The 26,070-nt window shown below is 40.3% G+C and overlaps 1 protein-coding gene and 1 long non-coding RNA gene across 12 annotated transcripts in view; both read right to left on the bottom strand.

The window, feature by feature from the left end:
- LOC134295682 (uncharacterized) overlaps positions 1 to 26,057 on the bottom strand; it is a 34,597-nt gene extending 8,540 nt beyond the window's left edge. The window contains exon 1 of the long non-coding RNA XR_010002307.1: positions 6 to 26,057. This is a non-coding gene — a long non-coding RNA (uncharacterized LOC134295682). The remainder of the gene's footprint in view (positions 1 to 5) is intronic.
- Positions 1 to 26,070, bottom strand: part of kcnh7 (potassium voltage-gated channel subfamily H member 7) — a 471,529-nt gene that overhangs the window by 270,188 nt on the left and 175,271 nt on the right. The gene's annotated exons all lie outside the window — the stretch shown is intronic.

Below are 26,070 nucleotides of genomic sequence, written 5' to 3'. Positions count from 1 at the left end.
GAAACCTTTACCTTTACCTGTATATGGCAAGCACTCCATGCCGGGACATAAAATTATTATAAATACAGTAAAAAGGTTTCCCCTGACGTTAAGTCCAATCATGTCTGATTCTGGGGGTTGGTGCTCATCTCCATTTCTAAGCCGAAGAGCCGGCATTGTCCATAGACACCTCCAAGGTCATGTGGCTGGCATGACTGCATGGTGTACCGTTACCTTCCTGCCGGAGCGGTACCTATTGATCTACTCACATTGGCATGTTTTCGAACTGGTAGGTTGGCAGAAGCTGGAGCTAACAGCGGGCACTCACTCAGCTCTCAGGATTTGAACTTGTGACCTTGCAGTCTGCAAGTTCAGCAGCTCAGTGCTTTAACACACTTCGCCACCAGGGCTCCTATTAAAAATATACACACACATTAAAATCAGTTATATTTACTTTAAAATCAGCTATTCAAACCATTTAAACTATCATCAGTAAATGCTCCATTTTTTATACCTATAGTATACACCCATATACTAGGGCAATGTAAGAAATGATTGGGCCGAAGGGGGTCATGAATGGAAAACTTTAAGAAGCCCTGAGCTAAACAATGATGCTGTCAAAGCAGAACATCAGGATAAAAAAAACTTGGCAGAATGCGCCGGAGGGCCCTTAACACATTAGGGCCTCTGATGCATTTGCAGGGTCCTGCAAATTTATGCATATTATTTCACTCCTTTTGAAATAAGTGAAATAATATGCATTATCATCAGAAGCAAGGGAGGACAAAATGTGGCCCTTGGGTGATCAAAACTGCCATCCCTCAAACTACATAGAAAGCCGATCAGGCATGAAAATATGAAAAATACCATTTTTGTACAAATAACTTTGTTCCACCATTTTGAGAAGGGATGCAGAGGAAAATCAAGATTTATTGGTCTTGCTTGGTGTGTATATGTGAGTGTGGGGCACAGAAGGGGAGGTGTCTGAGTGAAATTGATTCCTGGCCAACAATTGCCAACAATTAATCCAAAGAGTTTGCCCAGAAATCCTAACTTCATCCTTAGGGCCCTTTTATACATGGCCTATATCCCAGGATCTGATCCCAGGTTTTCTGCTTTAAATCCCCACTGCTAGATAATGTGGGATAAACAGAAAACCTGGGATCAGATCCTGGGATATAGGGTCTGTCTGGAAGGGCCCTTAGATATACCAAATGTTTATCTGATGTTGTTATGTTTTGAATTTTCCCTGTGTCTTCCACAAACATGGAACATGTTCATAAATTAATAAACTATTCTTTTCTTATTGATAGACTTAATCAATGTTTGGAGACATAATTATTACTAAGGTTGTTGGACAATCTTGCCCCTATCAAATCTCCCAGTTCAGTAATATTTGCTAAGCCAAGGTGAAAAATGAGATTTCTGGCCCTAGCAACCAAGACCAGCTATTTTCAGAAACTCACACAAAAGCCTTCAATGGCTAACATTCCATTTTAATTCCTTAAAAGCTGATGAAATCCTTTCTGTTCCCTAGCTATTGGTGGCACTTTACACTTTGACGCCGAGGGTCAGTTTGTATCGCTACAAAGCAGCCAGAGAAAAATCAATCATTCCCAGAAGAGAAAAATGCTATTGCAGAAGGTCACAAAGCCATCAGTGTTTGCTGTTCAGAATCAAAACCTTGAAATGTTGTCCATGTATGTGTGTCTGTGAAGTTGATCTAGACAGTCTTGGTTGATGAAGAGTACTCCTAATTCTTTTTTCCTGCTATTCATCTTGTTTTTACAGTAATAGATGGGTTTGTTACATCTAACAAAAACTGGGAAACTGCTGTAATTTATCCATGTTTGGCTATATTATGGCTATATTAATAGAACTGTGTTGTTATTTTAAAATAGAACTAGGGGAAGGAGTGGGAAGCTGAAATATGATTGCTTGACTTTTAAAATCCCAACACACCTTAATTCATTTTTTGGCAGTACCGGCTAGACACATATATACCATGAGAAGGATGCTGCCCTATGATCGATCATAATCCACTTGAGGGTCATCATCATTGATGTGTGATTTGTCAGACTGACTAGAATAATTTTGCATCACTGAAATTTTAATATATGCTGGAGACAGATTAGAAGTGCTTTGCAATGTCTTACTCCAGTGGTTCTCAACCTGTGGGTCCCCAGATCCACATCCAGAAATCCTAACTGTTGGTAAACTGGCTGGGATTTCTAGAAGCTGTAGGCCAAAACACCACTATATAATTCTAACTAAGCAATGGCTTAGGCTACATCTTCCTTCATAGAAGTGTCCACATTCTGTGCACCATTTTTTTATCATCCTTCAAGTTTGGACAAGATACTATAACTTCCAGAACCCTCAAGCAATTTTTCTATCTCTCTCCTGCTATTTTTATGAGTTGTAGAAGCCACCCACACTACAGAATTACAGCAGTTTGACACTGCTTGAACTGCCATAGCTCCATTTTGTGGACTCCTGGGATCTGTAGTTTGTTGGGGTACCATAGATCTCTGATAGAGAAGGGTAAATATCTCTGGTGCTGAAACATGGCAGTTAATACAGTGTCCAACTGTTATAATTCTGCAATGTAGATATCCCATAAACTTTCCAAACTCAAATGTGACCTTGGAGCAATCTATGCAATGTAACCAAAACAGATGCATTTTAAATCTCATGAGATCAATGGAATCCTTGTATCTGAAGCTTGTCTAGACATTATCTGTTGGAGAGCCCAATGTGTATATTTACACATACTACCCCTGGTGGAACAGTGTGTTAAAGCACTGAGCTGCTGAACTTGCAGACCAAAAGGTCCCAGGTTCAAATCCCGGGAGCGGAATGTTAACCCCAGCTCCTGCCAACCTAGCAGTTTGAAAACATGCAAATGTGAGTAGATTAATAAGTACCGCTCCGGTGGGAAGGAAACGGTGCTCCATGCAATCATGCCGGCCAAATGACCTTGGAGATGTCTATGGACAACGCCGGCTCTTCAGCTTAGAAATGGAGATGAGCACCAACCCCCAGAGTTGTTCACGACTGGACTTAACATCAGGGGAAACCTTTACCTTTACCTCACCCCTATACTACAGCATTACAATTTTCTCACAATGACTGCTTTGTAAGAAGTACCCTATTAATTATAAATCCCAGAATTTTATAGGATGAAGGCATGACAGCCGTAGTTGTAGCATTTAGATGCTTTCCTAGAAATGTTCCAAAGTATTAGAAATGTTTGATTTTGGAAAAAATATCTTGGTCCAAGTCAAAAATATTTATGGGGAATGCAAGACAAACTCTAGCATATTTTAAAAATGGCACTTACTATATTAACCAAATTCTGTGCTTATCTGAGTATAATTATCCCTAGGGACTTATCTCAGATGATTGATTTTAATATAAGTAAGCTGATAAAAGATATTGCACAAGATTTAGAGAGACGGGTGAGCTTAAAGGTGAGGCTATGGAATAAGATAAGCATTATTAAAATGAATGTTATACAATAAGGAAAATTGTTTTTCTGTTATTTGTTGAATTTCACTTCTTATAACTTGCAAGCATTTTCAAAAACCAAGAGTGGTTCCAGACAGGGGGAAAATCTGGTCCGACCCGGGTTTAAAAAACCGCACACCAGTAAAAAACAAAAACAAAAACCTGCACTTTCCGAGGTGTGGTATGCGTGTGTGTCCAGATGCTCTGCCGGACTTTCCAGCAGGGCACCCAGACACCAAAAGAAACCCCCCAGAAAAGCCTTAAAAATGAAAATTACTTACCCGGCCGGCATTACCCTAGTGCCGATCCTCTCCTGGCATGTAGAAATGACACGCCAGGAGAAGAAGGGGGGGGGGGGCAGAAGCAATTTTCCTCCCTCCTCTCCTGGATCATCATTTCAATGTGCCAGGAGAGGGCTGGCAAAAGTTTAATGGTGGTCAGGTAAGTAATTTTATTTTTAAAGCCCTTTTTGGGGTGGTTTTGGGGAAGGGTTTAGAGCTCTGATTCCGCCCAGAAAACAAGAGAAGGCCGTCTAGACAGCGGCCATAGTGGGTTAGACCCAGGTCTTTAGGAAGACCGGGATGTAATCCACTATCAAATTACTTTGGGACAAAGCAGGGTTTCCCTGCTTTGTTCCAAAGGAATTCTTTTTACATGGGATGTTGTTTGGATGCCCCATGTAAAAAACCAGAAGGGCGCATGTTTTTTACGGTGTGTAGTTGTGCCGTAGAGGTATGGTTCAGGAGAAATTTTGGAGAGCTCATCTCCTCCCAGAATTTCAATGAAAAAGATGCAAATTCCAATTGAAAAGAGAGGATTTAGCCTTCCAGATCTTCTAACATACCATCATGCATATCTGTTATCTTTTATTAATTTTTGATCATATCCGCTTAAAGTAACCACATAGAATCATAGAGTTGGATGAGACCTCATGGGCTATCCAGTCCAACCCCCTGCCAAGATGCAGGAAAATCACGTTCAAAACACCCCCGACAGATGGCCATCCAACCTCTGCTTTCTCTCTTCCCCAGAAACACCTCCTATCTCATCAACCTAGTAAGTAGGGAAATAAAATTTTTACTTGTATTTACTTGCAGACAGCTATGGCACAGTCCAACTGTGGCCTCCTAAGAAGAGCAGCCAGTATCTGCTAGATTAAATCCCCTTCCTCACTGGCATCTCTTTTTCATTGTGTGTCCTGTCTTTTTAAGATTTCAATCTAAATGCTATAGTTAAGCCAGAAGCTGAAGACAGGGGGCGGGGGGGATTGTATTATCAGAGGTTGTGAGAACTGACGGGTTTTCCAATGAGGGAAATGAGGGGATTTTAGTTCAGAATTCTGCTTCGGATAATGGGTCTGTGTCTAGTGAAAGTGAAACAGCTGCAGAGCAGAGCAGGCAGGAAGATGCTATGGCATTGGACGATAGGGAGGACCTTTCCCCTAGTAATTCCTTAGCAACTCTAGGTAAGGAGCTGGAAGGGAGAGATCGTTCCCCTGGGAACATATCTGAAGTTAATAGAAGTTTGAAACTCGGCCTCTGAGAGGAGGGAGCCAGATTACAGGGGTCACAGAGAATGTGTGTGAAACATACAGAGTGAAAAATCCAAACAACAGTGTTAGAAATCCTTGAAACAACAGAGCAGATATCAAAGGCATCTTCCTGGCTTTGTGGGTCCTTAAATTAAGGGATTGTTTACTTGAGGGCCAGATCAGGCAATGCTGCATTACTATGTGGATCTTGGGTCTTATTCCACGTCTATGTTTATGATCTTTGGGAAAGTCTGATACTCATGTTCATGGATTCATATTTTAAAAGAAGTTACTGAATTCGTGTTTGTGGATTTATGTCTATATTTTGGTTCCTGTTTTTTTTCCCTATACACACATATGCACTCCTATATCCAGAAGGCAGAGACTTCACATTTCGTCCACAGTTAACCTTCAGAAAGCAACTTCCCAACACTGTATTGTTCAGGAGGGATATGGATGGGTGAGCACTCAAGAAAATCTTAGCTGCAGAGCTGAGGTCGCCCTCATAAATATTCAGCAATTTTCTGAGATCCGGGAGGGTTTGTCCACTTATTTTCTCCCAGCAGTCAAACTGCAGCTGGGGATCCACACTGTATGAGTCCCCCACTCTCCACCAGGCCATGGCCATAGCAGTGTGCTCCTGATCTTTGAAGTCTGCTTGAAGTGGAGATGGCATTGGATGATGAACAAGAAGATAGCGAATACTTCCTTCTAAGACAGTGGTCCACAACCTTTGGTCCTCCAAGTGTCTGGGCCCCCAACTCCTAGAAGCCTGGTTTAGCTTGCCCAGTGGTCAAGACTTCTGGGAGCTGAAGTTCAAAACATCTGGAAAACCACAGGTTGGACAGCACTGTTCTAAAAAATCCAAAAAAGGACCAATGCATGCATTACCATAGGTTAGAAGTTACCATAGAGTCACTTTGGAGAACCTAGAAAATTCCTAGCAAGGACATATTTTGTTGAATGCAAATAGGTGAAACCAGTTCTGCAATTACAGGAGGGTGTATAATTAAAAATTGAATCATTTCTCCAGAAGGCTTTCAAAAAATACCTTTCTCCCTCCCCCCCTCTCTCTTTTTCTTTCACTAGAAAAAAGGGTAGTCTAGCAAGCATGTTTGTTAGGGGATGCAAAACCAAATTTGGGGTCAAACAGTATTTCATTTTTGGTCTGCTATATGCTATTTGACAGCCTGGCAAATTTAAAGTGTTGTTTTTGGCTGACTTTGTAACTCAAGGTTTGTTCCTTTATTGTTCCACATCACTTTCTGTCTCCTTGAGTCTAGGCTGCTAACCCACTCAAAAAGGGGCATATAGGCTGAGATACAAGATACATCCATTATATTCTCCTTGCAAATCTCTGCTTGCTTGTTATATTGATCAGACGTAATGTTCAGTAAATGACATCCATTTCTGAAGCTGGAGTAGAACAATGCGGTCCTTGGCTTTACAAACAAAGGCCATGAATGTGATTGAACAATAGCTATTCTGCACGAGGAAACTTGTCCCATACAAGCTATTGCTCATATCATATGATCACTGTAAAAGCTTTTATCGTCCTAGGTCATGTTGATAATATAGAGCAGTCAAGGATAACATTCGTCTGAGCTGGATGAGGTTTTTTCTCCCCTTTTGGTTATAAAAGCTATCCTGCTGCCAAACTTTAGGGCTCAGGTTTGCTGTTATTGTTGTTGTAATCATCAGTTATGTGTCTTCGACTCATTTCTGACCCTAAGGTGAACCTATCATGGGATCTTCTTGGCAAAGATTTATTCTGAGTTTTTGCCTTTGTCTTCATCTGAGGATGAATACAACTTGCACAAGGTCAACCCAACAATGAAAATATAACTAAATTGTGTTGTGGAAGGCTTTCATGGCTGGGATCACAGGGTTGTTGTATGTCTTTTGGGCTGTGTGGTCATGTTCCAGAAGTATTCTCTCCTGACGTTTCGCCCACATCTATGGCAGGCATCCTGAGAGGTTGTGAGGTATGGATACCTCACAACCATACCTCCATACCTCACAACCTCTGAGGATGCCTGCCATAGATGTGGGCAAAACGTCAGGAGAGAATACTTCTGGAACATGGCCACACAGCCCGAAAGACATACAACAACCCTATAACTAAATTGTTTCATCACTGATGAGGAATAAGGGTAACATCAGTATTTTTGTAGTAGAAATGTAATTGTAGTTACTTTTATAGTTCTGGGATGTTTGGTGGAGAAGGAATGACATCTGCTTCTAGTGCTGGCTCATGCTGTGTCTAATGCTTCCCTCTGTGGTTAGTGTTAAGATGTTGAAACGATGTAGATGAGCATGCATTTTATATCACAAAGCAACTAACTTGAAGCATTAAGATTATTTTAGATATATAGTGGTTTGGGCACTGGAGTACAACTCCAAAAGCCAAGGTTCGATCCTACACTACAGGAACTTAGGCTAGTCACATAACTTTAGCCCCAAAATATCCCATGATAGGTTTGCCTTAGGGTCACCATGAAATGCCATGACTTGAAGGTACGCAACAACATCAAACAAGGGCAAGATTTTAATTATCTTTGGCCTCATTTACACGCCCATTTAATGCAGTTTCTGAATCCATATTATCTACTTCAGGAGCCCCGGTGGCGAAGTGCGTTAAAGCGCTGAGCTGCAGACCGAAAGGTCCCAGGTTCAAACCCCAGGAGCGGTGGAAGCGGCCGCTGTTTGCTCCAGCTCCTGCCAACCTAGCAGTTCGAAAACATGCCAATGTGAGTAGATCAATAGGTACCGCTCCGGCAGGAAGGTAATGGTGCTCCATGCAGTCATGCCAGCCACATGACCTTGGAGGTGTCTACAGACAACACCGGCTCTTCGACTTAGAAATGGAGATGAGCACCACACCCCAGAGTCAGATATGACTGGACTTAACGTCAGGGGAAACCATTACCTTTACTATCTACTTTGAACTCGATTACATGACAGTGTAGATTCATATAATCCGGTTCAAAGCAGATAATCTGGATTCAGAAACTGGATTACATGGTAGTGTAGACCCAGCCTTTGAGATGAAGGTGTGTTGGCCATTATTCCCCCCCCCCCCCCCCGATAAGCCTGAAACTATGGACCTTATCAGAAGCTCTGCTTCTCTCTGCTGCCAGAACAGTCCCACAGAGCCCATCACATGGCGTAGAGATTCCAATGGGAATCCGCGGAGCTCCATTGTAGCAGCATTGTGACAGTGGAGCCCAGAGGAGTCAGGTATACACCTAACTCATTGAAGGGGAACTGAAGAAGAAACAGGGACAGATGAGGAAACTACATGGAAAGAAAGATCATGGAACCCACTGGGAGTGAGCAGAGCCTGGCGGTTCCCTTCGCTGCCCCGCAGTTTCCTCCGCTGACCGTTGTTTTGCCCCTGCCTGTCTGATAAGGTCCTAAAATGGTAATTGTCTACCTTTTTGAGGTTTGGAATTATAAATGGAACTGTTGTTTTTATAAAGTACATTTCCAAGTTTTTGTGCATTCATAACAAACAATAGAAAGCAAGTGATGCTGAGCAGCAACACTAAGTAGTAATCATAATTATATTTACTTGATAGTCGATATGACACTTGCTATCTGTACAAATGGTTTCTCAACAGGCTCACTCTATTTGTAGACTTACTATACCACCTGGTTATATTTCTTCACTGTTTTTCCTTGGGGTGGAGAGATATTTTCTAAAAGTCTATTTAGAGTAGGGCCATCATATTTAGCAAGAGACAATAGTACAACCGCTATGCCCCCCTCCCACCCAAGTTTTGTTTGGAACCACCAACTGTAGCCAGTGTGGTGGTAGACTGGCCATGATTTTGTATCCTCCCAGTCACATCATTAGAGTTGGGGGAGCCTCCAGATGGTAATAGTGGACTAAGTGACTTGAAGGTTGGGTTGCTGACCTGAAAGCTGCCAGGTTCAAATCCCACCCGGGGAGAGGGCGGATGAGCTCCCTCTATCAGCTCCAGCTCCATGCGGGGACATGAGAGAAGCCTCCCACAAGGATGGTAAAAACATCAAAACATCCAGGCATCCCCTGGGCAACGTCCTTGCAGACAGCCAATTCTCTCACTCCAGAAGCAACTCAAGTTGCTCCTGGCACGAAAAAAAATAGAGTTGGTGTCACCACCATGAACCTCCTCCTAATACCAGATCATATTACAGTATAGTAGTGAAAATACCAGAAAATACAGCTAAACTAGCTATTATGAAAACCAGGAGCAACTGAAACAGTATGTGCTTATAGGGCACGCAGACTATACTACACTATTTCAAGCATCATTATAATTGGGTAAAAATGACAACTCTCTTTGGAGCATATGTACATTAGAATATTCAAAATATAAATTAGCTTAGAGTTTTAGTTTTGTAGATATATTGATACAGTACATATAAGCCGCACTTACAAAGAAGATATTTGTGTTTTATATATACAGTGTTCCCTCATTACTTCGTGGTTCACTTTTCGCAGATTCGCTGTTTTGCGGTTTTTCAATAAACTCTAAAACAATATTATAAATCATAAAAAATTACAATTTACAGCCTAAGGAAGGGTGGAAGGAGAAGCCAAAGAGAGAGAAAAGGAGCCCAAGTGGCAACAGGAGGAGAAGGAGGCTATTTATCAACACACAATTGGTTGATAAAGACTTAAAATAGTGTATAACTACTAAAATAATGTATAAATATTAAAATAAATATAGCGTCCCTACTTCATGGATTTTCACTTATTGTGAGTGATCCTGGAACCTAACCCCAGCAATAAGTGAGGGAACACTGTAACAGCAGGGAGTATACACACCGAAACACTGACCAAGTTTTTAAAATAGTAATTTGCTGACTATCAGCAGCAAATGATGGTATCACCTTGGAGAGTTTGCACCTCGCACAACCCCTAGTGACAACATTGCATCCTCCATCATGGCTCCATCCTAGTATTCTGGAACATTATGATGAAGGAAGGGGAGGGAAGAGCTGAATGGAGGCCATCACCGAAAATAGAGAAGAATATCTGAAGACTATTATGTAAAATAATCTCCTTTTTGTGGGAGCTGAGGTCATAAAAAGGAAAAAGAATAACAGACATTTCCTCAGGGGGATAAATGGTTTCTGAGGAATTTTAGTTCAGTTCCAGTTCAAAATGTCTCATGTATCATTATTTATTTATTAAGTCAGTTTTCCACTTCACTTACCTTAGTGATCCCTATAAAGCTTTGTAAGAGAAGGTCGATCAGTACTTTTATCCCCACAGTGAGATTGTACATGTGTATAGTGTGGAGGTGAGATGAGATCTGAAGCAAAGATCTCCTAGACTGCATTGTTCCATTCTTAGACATAGTTCTGTGAAATGTAAATTGTTCTAGCCTATGAACTAAAACTGAACCCAGAAGGCTTTTTTACTGTTTCTTTTCATGCATATCAGCTTAAAGTAGGTCCCATGCAATGTGGCACCTTTCAGGGAGACCAGGGTTCAAATCTTTGCTTTGCCCTGGAAACTCACCAGATGAGCTTGGGTCAGTCACATTCTCTCTGCCTTAGAAGAAGACAATGCCAAAGGCTTGCCAAGAAAACTATCATAATGTAACCGTAAGTAGAAACATCTTGAAGACACATAAGGACAACAAGAATCAGCTGAAAGATTTGGAGACAGTATAGGTCTCCACTTTGATCCAGTATGGTGGCTCCCATATCAGTGGATTAAGGAATGTCCTCTAGGCTTTAGTCCAAATCTTAATGGAGTTATCCCAGATGCTACATCCACAAAATAGGTTCAGAATTTTGGATAGCTCCTTAAGTGGGAACTTGGATTAATCATCTCACTGATATGGAACCCACCACTTCTTGCTCACTAGAATCATAGAGTTGGAAATGACCTTGTGGACCATCCAGTTCAACCCCCTGCAAGAAGCAGGAAAATCGCATTCAACGCACCCTTGACAGATTATTATCCAGCCTCTGTTTAAAAGCCTCCAAGGAAGGAGCTTCCAACACACTCTGGGGTAGAGAGTTCCATTGTTTAACAGTTAGGAAGTTCCTCCTAATGTTCAGGTGGAATCTCCTTTCCTGAAGTTTGAAGCCGTTGTTATGCGTCCTAGTCTGCAGGGCAGCAGAAAACAAGCTTGCTCCCTCCTCCCTATGACTTCTCCTCACATATTTATACATGGCCATCATGTCTCCTCTCAGCCTTCTTTTCTGCAGGCTAAACATGCCCAGGTCTTTAAGACGCTTCTCATAGGGCTTGTTCTCCAGACCCTCGATCATTTTAGTTGCTCTCCTCTGGACACATTCCAGCTTGTCAATATCTCCCTTAAATTGTGGTGCCTAGAATTGGACATAGTATTCCAGGTGTGGCCTGACCAATGACTTCCCTGACTATTTATGCAGGCCAAAATCCCATTGGCTTTTTAGCTGCCGCATCGCATTGTTGGCTCATGTTTAACTTGTGAAAAAGATGTGAAAGATCTCAGGGTTGTTGTATGTCTTTCGGGCTGTGTGGTCATGTTCCAGAAGTATTCTCTCCTGACGTTTCACCCACATCTATGGCAGGCATCCTCAGAGGCTGTGAGGCATGGATAAACTGGGCAAGGAAGGAAAAAATATATATCTGTGGAGAGTCCAGGGTGTGACAAAAGTCCTTTGTCAGTTGGAAGCCAGTGTTAATGTTTCAGTTAATCACCCTAATTAGCATTGGAAAGGTTTGTCTCTTGCCAGGGGGGCATCCTTTGTTAAGAGTCCTTAGCCGTCCTTGGGGCTCCTCTGCCCTCAGAGTGTTGCTTTCCATCTATTGTTTTGATTTTTGAGGGTTTTTTTTAAATACTGGTAGCCAGATTTTGTTCATTTTCACGGTTTCCTCCTTTCTGTTGAAGTTGTCCACATGCTTGTGGATTTCAATGGCTTCTCTGTGTAGTCGGACATGATAGTTGTTGGAGTGGTCAAGCATTTCTGTGTTCTCAAATAATATACTGTGTCCAGGCTGGTTCATCAAGTGCTCTGCTATGGCTGATTTCTCTGGTTGAATTAGTCTGCAGTGCCTTTCATGTTCTTTGACTCGTGTTTGTGCGCTGCGTTTGGTGAAAGATCTTTTTCACATATACTTCTGTTGAGCCAGGCATCCCCCATTCTGTAATTTTGCATTTCATTTTTTCTGCCTAAGTGGAGTATCGTGCATTTATTCCTGTTGACAAATGCACTACATCACCTGGGACTGGCTTGCATCCATCACTAGGTCCTTGCCCAAGGTAGTTCAGCCTTCATTCTGAGCACACATCAAACACTATACCAAGAATAATAATAATTAAGTCATGCAGTAATAGTTTATTACAATTTTCTCCCACATTCTAGTTCTTTAAAATGAATCTCATCTTCACAGTTAAAACAGATAACCTTTAAAGGTAAAGGTTTTCCCCTGACGTGTCCAGTCGTGACCGACTCTGGGGGTTGGTGCTCATCTCCATTTCTAAGCCGAAGAGTCGGCGTTGTCCGTAGACACGTCCAAGGTCATGTGGCCGGCATGACTGCATGGAGCGCCCTTACCTTCCCGACGGAGTGGTATCTATTGATCTACTCACATTTGCATGTCTTCGAACTGCTAGGTTGGCAGGAGCTGGGGCTAACAGCGGGCGGTCATTCCGCTCCTGGGATTTGAACCTGGGACCTTTCGGTCTGCAAGTTCAGCAGCTCAGCGCTTGAACACACTGCACCACCACCAGGGGCCCTAGATAATCTTTAGTTGTGTTAAAAAGTTCCCACCACTGATAACCACTAGGCTTGGTGGTTGGGACTGGTGTGTATTAGAGTCCAACCAGATATGGTTGATTTTTCAGATGTAGGTTTTTTGCTTGTCCCACCTCCCGCAGAAGCTCAAGGAAGAAAACCTGGATTAAAACTCCAGTTTCTATTCAGATGGATGAATTTCAGATCAACATTGTGTGTATCGAAGGGATGAGGAACATATGGTGCACTTTGAATGCAGCCAGGAATGTCACCCAGTCCATCACAGGAATGGCATACCATTTTCCCTCATTGTTCTTAGAACAGGAATGAAATAGTGCAATTAGACTTCAAAATCAATGACTGACAAAGGTTTAGATATATTTAGTCCACAAGAAAGATTTGGGGGAGGGGAGGGGGAGATTTAATAGCAGGTTGCTTAAAAAACAGTCAAAATGAAAGGACAAAGTGAGAATGAGAGAGAGGTTGAGAGGCTGAAAATGGAAAGTAGTTTTAACCATCAATCCTAAACACATTTGCATAGAGAAACATGGCTGCAAGAGAGTGCACTTTGGAATGCAGTTCCAACTTTGTGGCTGGAAACTGGAAAACAGTGTGACAAAAGATGAATCCTCTCATTATATAATAATATATTTTAATACAATGCAATGTAATAACGCAAATATGATATATTATATCTTACGTATTGTATTACATGTTGTGCATTGCATTATAAAGTACATAATATATTTTAATACAATGCAATGTAATAACACATGTACAGTAGAGTCTCACTTATCCAAGCCTCGCTTATCCAAGCTTCTGGATTATCCAAGGCATTTTTGTAGTCAATGTTTTCAATATATCGTGATATTTTGGTGCTAAATTTGTAAATACAGTAATTACAGCATAACATTACTGTGTATTGAACTACTTTTTCTGTCAAATTTGTTGTATAACATCATGTTTTGGTGCTTAATTTGTAAAATCATAACCTAATTTGATGTTTAATAGGCTTTTCCTTAATCCCTCCTTATTATCAAAGATATTCGCTTATCCAAGCTTCTGCCGGCCCGTTTAGCTTGGATAAGTGAGACTCTACTGTATTATTATATTACAACACATGATATATATATTATGCATTCTATTATATATTATATATTATATATTTCAATATAATGCAATATATGGTTCACAATAAATATTATATGAACAAAATATAATGCAATATACAATACTAAAATACATAGATAATGTATAGATTTTAATATAATATAAATAATGTATCATATATTATATAAAATTTAATACATAATATAAAATATATTATAATATCACTTAAAAAACTATAGTCCGGCCCTCCAACAGTCTGAACTGGCCCCCTGTTTAAAAAGTTTGGAGACCCCTGATTTAGGGGATGTGGGGCTTCTGAATTCCATCCAAGTATGACTGTAACCTCAAAGATTAAAATAGTAAACTTTCTGTTCTGCTCTGCCCAAAATTATAGGTTCTACTGAAGCCAGGCTTTAGGTTGGAATAGGGAGGGATTTTATTAACTAAGCATAAAGTACTAATACTTATTCATCTAACATTACTACTTATTCAATACTAACATTAGTATTTTTATTATCTGACCAGATGTTGCATCCATAAAATGGGTTTAGGATCTTGGAAAGTTCCTTAAACTGTGAACTCAGACCACAAATGGATTCATCATCTCACTGATATAGAACCCACCACTGCTTGCTCGCTAGAATCATAGAATCATAGAGTTGGAAGAGACTTCATGGGCTATCCAGTCCAACCTCCTGCCAAGAAGCAGGAAAATCACATTCAAAACATCCCCAAGAGATGGTTATCAAAGAAAGAGCCTCCACCACAGTTCAGAGCAGAGAGTTCCACTGCTGAACAGTTCCCACAGTTAGGAAGTTCTTCCTAATGTTCGCGTGGAATCTCCTTTCCTGTAGTTTGAAGCCATTGTTCCGCATCCTAGTCTCAAGGACAGTAAAAACAAGCTTGCTTCATCCTCCCTATGACTTCTCCTCACATATTTATACATGGCTATCATCCTAAAATCCTAAAAATAACATCTTGGAGTCACAATGTAATTCTCATTTTTTCTTTCAATAAGGTCTCTTGATCATGAAATGACCACTTTCCCGTTTTCCTAAATGTCCTTATACAATTAAGGAATACATTCACCAAAATTGCATCTTTTCAGAAAAACCATAAACACTCATAATGGCACGTTGGAAAATGTGGGCAGTGAGACAACTTGTCTACAGACCATGATTCTCCTCCACTAAAAGTCTGTATTCGAATGGAGACACAGACATCCGCAGAGGAGAAATGTAGAATGGAGAAGCTGGAGTCTGTTTCAGCTTCACAATTCGTACAGACCCAATTAGTAGCAATGGGAACTCCAGAAAATCTGAAGTATGTGAAGCTAGGCCTAAACAGACAAAATGATAACTGGAATCTGAGATTGGCAGTGTACTTATGGAGCTGTAACTTAATGGTTTATCTCCACCTATCCTCCTAAAGTTGCAGAGACTGGATGGCACAAAGAAGTTTGTTTAGCTGCTGACCAGGGCATAAGAAAGACAACATTTCTATCTTCCTGCCAGCAAGTGAGGCTGCAACAAGGACGTCTAATTGGTTTCCATGCCAGTGAAATGATTAATTCAATTTATTCTAAATGCCAAAAGAATCTGTCCAAGCATATCACTTTAGTTTAGGCATAAAGTTTAGTGGTTTGCAAACCCTGGACTAAAGTCAGACTGCATTCAACAACCCACTGATTTGGAATCTAGTAGTAATAGTGAGAAAATATAGCAAGTAACATGCCTAGCCAATTAGTAAAGACTGACTGGCATAACCTTACTGCCCATGAATAGTTCTGTATGAACAATGTCACACTGTGAACTTCTTGTGATATTCATCCTTGTCTTTCTCTATATAGCATTGAATAAAATACCATGGCATAATACGAGCTACTGGTGGATAGTGATGGCTTATGGGTTTGTATATCACATTTTGCCTAGGGAGAAGTAAAGGCATTGCATTTAAGCACTGTTATCTAAAGCTACTCCATCACTGAAATATGTTTTTTAAAAGTCAAACACAATAACAATCATTTTGTCACCACTGGGAACTGTATTAACATGATTGATACATGACCTGTACATGTGGTTCAAGGGCATGATATGGATTTGTAAAAATATGGAAAATGAGGTTCTCATAGATGTATGAAGATATTCTCAGAAATATTTGTGCACTCAAGTTTGTGTCCTACTGCAATCATGACTGTAATCAAACATTTCTGGCTCTGTCACAGCACCAAGAACAACTATTTTTCTCCTTTATTATAGTGAGGTTTTAGGGGTTTTTTTTTCTTTGTCAACATTCAATAGATATGTTTAAATATGTTTAAAGAATAATGGACTGAACCCAATCTTGGTTCTTAAAGTAGAACCAGTTAAATTAATAAGATAATTAATTTAATCTCAACCTAATGACAACTAACCTAACCCTAGTTGATTTCAAATGGGTCTCCTCTAGGTAGGACTAACATTGGATCTAGCCCAGAAATGGATAAAGTATGGCCTACCAGATGTTGTTGGACTGTGACTTCCATCACTACAAGCCAAATGGTGAAGAGTGCTAATGGACTTTACCATTTTATATAATAGACACCATTTTACTACATATTTGTGTATTATGGGAGTTGAGCATCCATTGGTTTTGGTATCCACATCGGGAATATCCACTAGCAAACCAAACCCTAGTGGACACTGAGGGGTCACTGTATTTTATTTAAGGGGTTTGATTTTTTTGCACAGTAGAGTCTCACTTATCCAACATAAACGGGCCGGCAGAATGTTGGATAAGCGAGTATGTTGAATAATAGGGAGAGATTAAGAAGAAGCCTATTAAACATCAAATTAGGTTATGATTTTACAAATTAAGCACCAAAACATCATGTTATACAACAAATTTGACAGAAAAAGTAGTTCAATATGAGGTAATGCTATGTAGTAATTACTGTATTTACGAATTTAGCACCAAAATATCATGATGTATTGAAAACATTGACTACAAAAATGCGTTGGATAATCCAGAACGTTGGATAAGCTAATGTTGGATAAGTGAGACTCTACTGTACTTGGGACTTAGGCATGCACTGATTGTTATTGCTGTGGTACAGTTGGGCCTCCGTGTCCATGGATTTAGTAAGGTAAGGTTTTCCCCTGACGTTAAGTCCAGTTGTGACTGACTCTGGGGGTTGGTGCTCATCTCCATTTCTAAGCCGAAGAGCCGGCATTGTCCGTAGACACCTCCAAGGTCATGTGGATGGCATGGAGCACCGTTACCTTCCCGACGGAGCGGTACCTATTGATCTACTCACATTTGCATGTTTTCTAACTGCTAGGTTGGCAGGAGCTGGGGCTAACAGCAGGCGCTCATTCCGCTCCCGGGATTTGAACCTGGCACTTTTTGGTCCACAAGTTCAGCAGCTCAGCGCTTTAACGCACTGTGCCATCAGGGGCCCCCGTCCATGGATTTAGCCATCCTATATATATCTATTTTTATATCACATTAAAATTTCTTGGACAAAAAGAGGTCACAGTTTAAGAAGCCCTGCTGTATAATTCAGAGGAAGGAAGAAGCAAAATCAGGTCTGACTACTCCTTACATAAGAAAACCCTTTGAAATTCACAGGGTCACCAAATGTTGACGGATAGCTTCGAGATTTATACACACACCCTTGTGAGGACTACTAATAAAATTCAGATTTCTTTCCATCTTGCAATTCTAAGAATTGATGTACCTACAATGTATATTGTGAATAAGGTAATGCAATATACAAATATTTTGGTTGTAAAACCAAAATTCTGCTGTAGAAATCTGTGATTTGATTAAGACTGGAAAGCTAGCCACTCTGTATGACTTTCAATCAAAAACAACTTCTTGGTAGTCCTGGAATATAAATGTATCTGTACTTAACAATAATATTGACCAGCTTTTCTAGTATAACAGTGTATCGAATACATCCTTGCGAAGCATGCTGAGGGTAATTTGAACGTTCATCAAGACAAAACTACTTTATTTTTCAGTGATCCTAACAAGCTGGCCAGTTCTACAGACACCTCTATTAAACTGTGAAGGTTTTTTTTTTGTCTTGAAATATTAAATAACCTCTTATTTTTACTGCAACTACTATAAAAAGGTAAAGGTTTGCCCTGACGTTAAGTCCAGTCATGTCTAACTCTGGGGGTTGGTGCTCATCTCCATTTCTAAGCCGAAGAGCCGGCGTTGTCCGTAGACACCTCCAAGGTCATGTGGCCGGCATGACTGCATGGAGCGCCATTACCTTCCCGCCGGAGCGGTACCTATTGATCTACTCACATTTGCATGTTTTCGAACTGCTAGGTTGGCAGGAGGCAACTACTATAGTTATTATTATATTTATTAAGATCTTTATACACCCTTCTTCTAAATCTGGGACTCAAGGTGACTTAAACATATGAGCACCAATGCAGATTCATTATATTACTTTTTTGAATTATTGTAGTAGGATATGCAATAATGCAACATGTAGTAGGACACCCAATTCCACATTCCTCAGTTTACCATGGAAATGGGAAAACATGGATAATAGCAAACTCTATTGAAATGAACAACTTCTGTCACAGGTTATCATAGAGATATCCTCTCCAGCAATTTTCGAGATCCCCCAGTAATGTCTGGTGGACAATTGCCATTGAATCTTTTGGTGGATCAGAAATTTCCTTGAGAGGACATATTTTGTTGGAGGCAGGTAGGTGAAACTGTGGGTGACAGTCCCGCAGATATAGAGAGATCACACTCTAGGTAAAATTATTACTAGATTGAACTCTCATAGAGAAACTTGATAGTCATCAATATCCATATGGAATGCCCTCCCAAGCAAGAAGATTCAAATTTCCCCTCTGAACATAACGCTCTTTTTTTATATACAAAGGAAACAAAACTATTGTATTTAGCTAAATGGTTACCTGCAGATAAAAGATGATAAAAAAGGATGGCTAGCAAATGGCATTTCCTTTGGGGATTTGCCCTCAAATGAATGTATATGCTGCTCAGTTTCCATGGATGCGTACTAAAAGCTAAATGTCATGACTGATACCTTAGCTTGTTCCTGCCTCATTTCCATCCTTCTCTTTGGGGAGCAGGATTGCAAACAGATATAGCACTGCAGCTCCAGAGGCATTTGGAATCTGTTTGATTCCTGAACTCTTGTTAAACTGGCTTCCATTTAACAACAGAACACTGAAACTAGGCTGACATTCTTGGTTGATGGCACCAATCTGGGAATCACTGTAGGAACTGGACCCAATTGATATGATGAAGATGATGATAGTGATGGTGTTTATTTGAACCTTTTCGTTCCGGCAGTTTCATTGATGATTAGCTGTTCATATTGCAACTGTAGAAAATAGCAGACACTATCAAAGTGTTGCTCCAGAACACTTGTCATTCACAAATCCCAAATGATGAGTGAGATTGGGGTGTGCTACTGAAGTTTTTCATCCTTTAGATAGCATCATTATGAAGGGTCATTTACACATATGATGCATGCATCATGGATAGGTGATTGGAAGCTATTGTGAAGATATAGATCCATTCACCATCAGAGATTTTTGTGTGACAGCTATAGAGCACAATCCTATGCATGTTTTTTCATATATTTCTATGACTCCAATATCCTGTTTCCCCTAAAATAAGACATCCCCAGAAAATAAGACCTAGTAGAGGTTTTGCTGAATTACTAAATATAAGACCTCCCCCAAAAGTAAGACCTAGCAACGTTTTTGTTTGGAAGCATGCCCGCTGAACAGAACACCAGAGCATGCAGGATCGGTAAATGTACATACAATAGATTGTTGTACATAGAAATAATGGTAGTAACAAGAAATTTTTGATAGGATTCACAGTTTGTCTGGTTGTGCTGGTTTGTAATGATAACTACTGTACAGTACATAATAAATGTTCAATTTTTTTGGTTCAATAATAAATGTGAATTCTTCTTCATGGAAAAATAAGACATCCCCTGAAAATAAGACCTAGCGCATCTTTGGGAGCAAAAATTAATATAAGACACTGTCTTATTTTCGGGGAAACACGGTAGGTCTTGCTCCCTGTCAAGGGGCTGCAGGACTGCAGTCTTAGGCCCCTTCTACATTGCCATTTAATCCAGATTACCAAAGCAGATTACCCACATTATCTGTTACGAAGTAGGCTCATCTATATATATAAAAGGGTAATGAAACTTCGGCCTAGGAAAAAACAACAAAACTACACATCCCAGAAACACTAAACTTGGCAGCACAACCTCTCATCCATGCCTCTACATTCATACAACAAAAAGAAAAGAAAAATAAAGTCCTAATTAGAGGGAGAGGAATAATTGGTTTTATCCATTCCTGCCAGTTAGAAAGCTAAGCAATCCCCACTTGGTCTCCTAGCAACCCACTCAGCCCAGGGGACAGGCAGAGTTAGGCCTCACCTAGGCCTCTTCCACACTGCCTATAAAATACAGATTATCTGATTTGAACTTGATTATATGGCAGTGTAGACTCAAGGCCCTTCCACACAGCTATATAACTCATTTATAATCTTATATTATATTCAGCACTGAGCTGCTGAACTTCTGGACCGAAAGGTCGCAGGCTTGAATTGGGGGAGCGGAGAGAGCCCCCACTGTTAGCCCCAGCTTCTGTGAACTCTAAAGTTCAAAAACATGCAAATGAGAGTACATGAATAGGTACTGCTCCGGCAGGAAGGTACCAACACTCCATGCAGTTATGCCACATGACCTTAGAGGAGTCTATGGACAACGCCGGCTCTTCAGCTTAGAAATGGAGATGACCCCCAACCCCCAGAGTCAGACACAACTTTACTTAATGTCAGGGGAAAACCCTTTACCTTAACTACCACCAATTCCTCAATACTTTATTTCCCATACCACCATACTTCGCCACAGCAACGCGTGGCCAGGCACAGCTAGTATCTTATATGAGCTTACACCAGTAGTTCCCAACCTTTTTAAAATAAGAGCCCACTTGATCAAGGCCCATTTGACCAGGGACCACTCTCCAACATTAGTACCAAAAGTGTTACAAATCAGTTTTTGGCCAACTTTAGATTCAGTTTGGTTCTTTGGGGTGCTGACTCAGAAAACTGCAGTGGATAGACCACATCAGCTTTAGTTTCTGATACAGAACATACGCCATCTAGGAGTCGCCATCTGCTCACCCACAGAAAACTATATTTAATAATCTAGAGTTGATGTGGTCTATCCAATGCAATGGTGAGCTCTGTGGAAGGGAGCAGAAATAAAATAAATAATAAAAAAGGAGGTTCGCAGACCAGATTTTTGTTCTCGTGACCCACTGTTGGGCTGCACCCCATGAATTGGGAACCACTGGGCTACACTGTCATATAATCCAATTCAAAGCAGATAATCTGGGTTTTATATGGCAGTGTAGAAGGGGCCCAAGTCTGCTACCCATGAAAATTCAGGTTGAAATCTTGATCAAGAACCATTAAGACATGCAAATCCTTGATGATCATCATTATTTCTTAACCAAGCCAGGATCCTAAGGTCAGACTGCAGCAACTGAAAATGCAGTTCATGTTGTTTTTAGAAGCTTGACATACCAGTGTAAGAACCGTAACAGCAAATGGTCTTGAAGACTTTAGCTGTGCCAGGATACGGTTACTGGAAATGGAATGGGCAGCAGAATGTATTGTTCTCATTTTTCCGTAATGTATAATGGCACCCAATCACACTCCCAGCAAGTTCACAGTTCTGTTTCTGACATTACGATCCTATTGACTGTTTATACATTCTCTTGTCATGTGATCTAAAGATTTTCATTAGAGATCATTTCACTAATTCGTAGGGGATAAAAGCCTTGTGACTTGAAGGTTGGGTTGCTGACCTGAAGGCTGCCAGGTTCGAATCCCACCCGGGGAGAGCGCGGATGAGCTCCCTCTATCAGCTCCAGCTCCGTGCGGGGACATGAGAGAAGCCTCCCACAAGGATGGTAAAACATCAAAACATCCGGGCGTCCCCTGGGCAACATCCTTGCAGACGGCCAATTCTCAAACTAATTCCTGGTTGAATGCAGCCTGGATGAAATAGCGGCAAACAACTGGCATTCTGTGTGACTCAAAAATGCCTGAACAACTAACTCAAGGCTAATATCCACACTAGAGTTGTTTGCCAAGTACAGGGCAGAGTGCTGTCCAGCAACAAAGAAACAGGAACAAGCCCTTAACACAATGGAAATGAAAATGCTGAGATGGACACTTGACACTTCTTGACCATGTGCCAAATGATGACATCCGTCAAAGACTAGGAATAAAAACATAAACATGCAGGAAGCAAAACTATGGTGGTGCGGCCATGTCATAAGGAGAGAACCAACATCCGTAGCAGAAACACCACTACGTTTTGAGATTGCAGGACAAGGACCACATGGATGGCCAAAGAAAAGATGGATGGACACTGCCAACCTGAGACCTGAGGATGCCCAAAACAAAGGCCTGTGGAAATGTCACTCACTATGCTATTGCTAAACCCTCCATTGGGAAAATAGCTTGGAAAGAAGAAGATCATTCCAGGAACTCCACATTTTTCCAGGGCAAGTGGCTGGGTGTCACACATCAGACGTGTGACTACAAAAAAGAGAGGTGACACCGATGTTATGAATAGTTTTTTGTCTCTAAACCCATTCATTTAGCACACTGCCTATTATTTTGTTAGGAACCCCGGTGGCAAAGTGTGTTAAAGCGCTGAGCTGCTGAACTTGCAGACCGAAAGGTCCCAGGTTCAAATCCCGGGAATGGCTTGAGCGCCCACTGTTGGCTCCAGATCCTGCCAACCTAGCAGTTCGAAAACATGCAAATGTGAGTAGATCAATAGGTACCGCTCCGGTGGGAAGGTAACGGCGTTCCATGCAGTCATGCCAGTCACATGACCTTGGAGGTGTCTACGGACAACACCGTCTCTGCTTAGAAATGGAGATGAACACCAACCCCCAGAGTTAGACATGACTGGACGTAACGTCAGGGGAAACCTTTACCTTTTACTATTGTTTTTAGTGGCTTTATAAGATACTTTGTCTGGTTCTTTTATCCACTGGCATTGTTATTTTTGAGGATTTATAGTGGGTTTTGACTGTTTGCATTTTCACACATTGCATTGCTTCTATTGATTGCTGTAGGCCATTTTGAGGATGCTCAGGTCAAAAGCAGGGCAACAGTTCTATAAATACACATATCTTTCCTTCATGCTGCCCCATGACAATATTTTAATATCATCAGAGCACCTCCTTGGACTGGTAATCCAAATTTCAAATCCAGACAGTGGTAATAGTCAGGCACCATCATGGTAAGTGATTCACAACTGTAGAAATAGGCAATAATTATGTATTAATTGTCTAACGTTGAACCCTTTTCACTACAAATCACAATAGCTCAGAACTTCAGGTTAAAAAATGGACTCAGTTTCTGAATATGGTTCACATTACTTTAAGACTCTCAGGCACTTCTGCAATGCCATATAATCCAGATTATCAAAGCAGATAATCCACATTATCTGTTTTGAATTGGATTATGTGGGTCTACAGTGCCATATAATCCTATCCAAAGCAAATACCGTATATACTTGAGTATAAGCCGACCTGAATATAAGCTGGGGCACCTAATTTTACCACAAAAAAACCTGGGAAAACATTGACTCCAGTATAAGACGAGGGTGGTAAATTTCAGAAATATAAATAGATACCAATAAAATTACATTAATTGCGGCATCAGTAGGTTAAATGTTTTTGAATACAGTAGAGTCTCGCTTATCCAACGTAAACGGGCCGGCAGAACGTTGGATAAGCGAATATGTTGGATAATAAGGAGAGATTAAGGAAAAGCCTATTAAACATCGAATTAGGTTATGATTTTACAAATGAAGCACCCAAACATCATGTTATACAACAAATTTGACAGAAAAAGTAGTTCAATACGCAGTAATGCTATGTAGTAATTACTGTATTTACGAATTTAGCACCAAAATATCATGATGTATTGAAAACATTGACTACAAAAATGTGTTGGATAATCCAGAATGTTGGATAAGCGAGTGTTGGATAAGTGAAACTCTACTGTATTTACATAAAGCTCAAATTTAAGATAAGACTGTTCAAATCATTATTCTCATCTTCTTCAATGTAAATGTGCTTAAGTATCCTTTTAATAATAATAAGAGTAAAATAATATATGTAATAATAATAATAATAAATACAGGAAAATAATACAAGTAATAATAAATAGAGTAAAATAGTAAATGCAATAATAATAAGATCAGAGTGAAATAATAAATGTAATAATAATAATAACAGAGTAAAATAAATGTAATAGTAGCAACAATAGTAGAGAAAAAGAATAAATGTAATAATACCAATAATAATAGAAAAAAATAATAAATGTACCATATATTCTCGAGTATAATCTGACCCAAATATAAGCCAACCAGGACCCTCACCCGAGTATAAGCCGAGGGGGGCTTTTTCAGTTTTTAAAAAAGGGCTGAAAAACTAGGCTTATACAGTAGAGTCTCACTTATCCAACACTCGCTTATCCAACATTCTGGATTATCCAACGCATTTTTGTAGTCAATGTGTTCAATATATAGTGATATTTTGGTGCTAAATTCATAAATACAGTAATTACTATATAGCATTACTGCGTATTGAACTACTTTTTCTGCCAAATTTGTTGTCTAACATGATGTTTTGGTGCTTCATTTGTAAAATCATAACCTAATTTGATGTTTAATAGGCTTTTCCTTAATGCCTCCTTATTATCCAACATATTCGCTTATCCAACATTCTGCCGGCCCGTTTATGTTGGATAAGTGAGACTCTACTGTACTCGAGTATATACAGTAATCTGGATTTTATATGGCAACGTGGAAGGGGCCTGAGACAGGGGTTTCCCATCTTCTGTGCAAGCAGTCATGTCATTTGGATGCTTTGAATGTACTACGCTAACATGCTTGTTTTCTTCTACCTTTCTTCCCTTTTCTTCTTCCTTTCTTCCTGAAATATGAACAGGGCTTTCAAAACTCTTTATATTTCCCTAGAGAAAATTGTTGAATTATTTATTCTTGCGAGAAGGATGGAAAAAGCAAATGTTTCCATTCCCTAATAAGAATCCCAGGTACCCTGCCCTGCGTTTATGTGAAGTTTACATGAGCTTACAGGAAAGAAGAAACGTTCACTATAAATTAAGTAAGTACTGTAAGTATTTTTGATTGGCTTTTGGCTGAGGAAATATCAGAGTAGAAACCCCTCCCCATGGTTGCTGGGCAGTGTAGCAGAATTGTGTAATAATTATCCAATTTCAACAAGCAAATGGCAGAGCCAGAGGAAAAACTGAGAACGGTAACAGAAAACATATAAATTTCCTCCTCCCACAGAATCACTATTTAAAATAATGAGGACACCAGGTTGAAAGCTGTACTGTCCGGGCATGAAAAGGAACAGGCATGTGCAGTTCTTATGGACCTTTTTTCATGCATACTGATGGCAGAGAGAATGTGAAATTGGGAAAGACACATCAAAGGGAGGAACAGGAACCCCCTTTCCTTAATTGCTATTTTCATTGAAGCCTTTTTTTCTCTTCAGCATACTTTGCATTCGAAAACATCACAGTACTTTACAGCAGTAAATTAATTCATCTTCACTAGCGACCTGAGAGGACAATAAAAGCATGTTCCACTTTAAACATTTGGGTAAACGTAAGGGCATATTTATTGCACTCTCCATTTTTGTTTATGGGTCTATGCAGATGGGCTTGCTTGGCATGATAAATTAAGGACAGTACTAAATCTGAAGTCAAAATAGTCGGCTGGCCTTATGGCACTGTTTATCATTTAATCTCTACAGCAGCCTTTTAATTAAACATACCTCTCCGCCGCCCCCAACACTGGGTTACATACAGGCTTAGTACATAAAAGGAGGGTGATCCAATTCACAACAATATTTATTTATTTTCAGTATTTATATTCCGCTCTTCTCACCCCGAAGGGGACTCAGGGTGGATCACATTACACATATAAGGCAAACATTCAATGCCTTAACATAGAACAAAGACAAACGCAGGCTCCGAGCTGGCCTCGAACTCATGACCTCTTAGTCAGAGTGATTTGTTGCAGCTGACAGCTGGCTACTCACCAGCCTGCGCCACAGCCCGCAGTATATCTCTCCATCAGTGAAATG

The sequence above is a fragment of the Anolis carolinensis genome, chromosome 1 (assembly GCF_035594765.1).
Source record: "Anolis carolinensis isolate JA03-04 chromosome 1, rAnoCar3.1.pri, whole genome shotgun sequence".
NCBI lineage: Eukaryota > Metazoa > Chordata > Lepidosauria > Squamata > Dactyloidae > Anolis > Anolis carolinensis.
This window is presented reverse-complemented; position numbering and strand designations above follow the sequence as displayed.